The 2,182-nt window shown below is 47.4% G+C and overlaps 1 pseudogene; it reads right to left on the bottom strand.

Moving 5' to 3' along the window:
- The window catches only part of LOC116847982, a 6,646-nt pseudogene extending 5,343 nt beyond the window's left edge, over positions 1-1,303 (bottom strand).
- Between the last annotated feature and the right edge of the window lie 879 nt (positions 1,304-2,182).

Here is a 2,182-nt window from a genome sequence, read left to right as displayed (position 1 = left end):
GTTTATCCTTACTGAACAGTCGGTCAACGGGTTAATAATACCGTAAAAATCTCGAACGCGAAGACAACTGTGAAAGCATCAAAGTCAAATCAAAGAGAAAGTCGTCGGGATGTCTATCTTCGTCGATAGCCAAGTTCCTCGCCGCATATTGAAGCGTTCAGCCGTAGTGGTATCGTTCACGGCAACGTTCGTCGAGCTTAAATAACTACATAAAACGCGCGGGACCACGGAGGAAAGTCAAAATACGAACGACCGAGGAAGAGACGAGGCCGCGGGGGCGACGACGGCGGCAAAAGTGGAAGAGGGTACTAGACGAGAGGGACGAAAAGGTTGCGGACATAAAGCGTAAACAGTCGAGGTGTGATTTGACGTGCACTCCGGCCGTGCCTTCGAGGCCCGCGCGTCCCGCTTTAAGAATCGCCCGGTGGAAGAGGGTGATGGCGATGGCTGGAATCTGTAAATCTGTCATTGCGGCCGTATTCGTGCGCAGGATATGAACTTCTGGCCGTCGTGTCGGTCGCATCGCGTCACGTCGCTTCGCTCCGCGAAGCATCCTCGGCAAACTATGGTTGGTTTAGTTCTTCGATGGATCGAGTTTTCGATCTCCCAAAAGTAACACATGTTGCGTGCGAGTAGCGGTAGCGAACTCGAAAAAATCGCTGCCCCGATAGAGAGAAGAGACTATGAAGTTAAAACAAATAGACGGGGTGAAAATGGACTCGTGTTATGAGAAAATAATTCTTCTTTGTATTGTATATATCGCGATTAAAATTAAACAGAGAATATCACAATATACTTCGATCGTTCTCTTCTCTCTCTCTCTCTCTCTCTCTCTCTCTCTCTCTCTCTCTCTCTCGCTTTCACGCAAATTCTTAATTAATCGCATGCGCTCACGTAATGATACCCGCTGTGCAAAGAATACGCTGATACAAGCGAAACGAAGTTACGATCGCGATGGTTAACGCCTATTCCGAACTCCGTCGGTCTTCTTCGGAAATTCAGAAGGCGTTTCGAGCCGCACCAACGACGTGGAAACTATAAAAGCTCCGCCACACCGTGTACATGCGAATCGTACACACGGGCCACGGTACGTGGCGATGACGGATTCATGGGCCGCGGGATAGCGCCTTCCTCTTGCAGTCGCGGACACACGCCGGCGTTTCCTTCCTACTCCTTCCTCTTTTTTCCCTCCACCTACCGAACGATTCATTTGTCGGTCTTTGATCCGCGACCAACGAGCCACTGCCGGAAAATTAGAGAGATTTATTAAACACTCTCCGTGCGCCAGGTCCTCGTGCTCCATTGCCTCTCGTCACGCTCGGTTGAGTTTGGTAATTGACAGGACGTGTTAGAGATCGGTATCGACGAACGAAATAGTGATGAAGGCTCGTCCACAATACGCAGAGTGAGCTTGGCGCAAGTTGGATTAAAAAAAAAACGAAAATTATTTATTTCGCTTTTATGCCTTCTAATTTTCTTACAATCAAAGATATTTCTCTGAATTACTCCAACTTGCGCTAAGCTCACTCCGTGTATTGTAAACGAAACTGGACAAAGAACCCGTGAGATATCGATGCAACTGCGATTAAAACAATTATTTCAATAGCAATAACTCTCGTTTTGTTACAGGAGAGACGTATTCGGTGCCAACAACGTTGGTGGCAAAAAAGAGATAACGTTCCTTTCGCTTTTCCCTTCAATGTTAACCAGTAGACCGTTGCCTTTAACTCTCTAACATAAATTCGGGAGAGGTGTCACCAATGTCAGCTGACCTCTTGGAGGTTGACCTCAGTTAGTCGCAGCATCATCCACGACGAAGATGAAAGAATACAGGGCGGCTTTTTATTGCCGGCGCCGTCACGCGCCGTCGATAAGCGCGGCTTCTCTGTAGACTGTGAGTCTTGCGGCTTTATATTACTCTCGGGTTAGGGTGTCAAAAGTACACGGTGAGACCTCCCTTGTGCGGACCGCACAGTATACTTTTACAGTGTACGGCGCAACGTGTTAGACGAGAACCGAGAATGTCATTTCTTCGCGGAATAAGTTAATAAGTTTAAGACCCAACGTGTCGCAAACTGAGTCAAGAAGTTCGTTCGTCAATTCTTATTTTTTATCCTTCCACTTATGATTGGGAATCGCGATTGAATTTCCACCTTCTATAGATACTTCTGCGTGAGTGGCA

This window comes from Odontomachus brunneus, unplaced genomic scaffold, assembly GCF_010583005.1.
Source record: "Odontomachus brunneus isolate Ranch 3 - 2012 unplaced genomic scaffold, Obru_v1 Obru_scaffold_086, whole genome shotgun sequence".
NCBI classification, from domain to species: Eukaryota; Metazoa; Arthropoda; class Insecta; order Hymenoptera; family Formicidae; genus Odontomachus; species Odontomachus brunneus.
The sequence above is the reverse complement of the archived record's forward strand: the minus strand, read 5'-3'. Positions and strand labels throughout refer to the sequence as shown.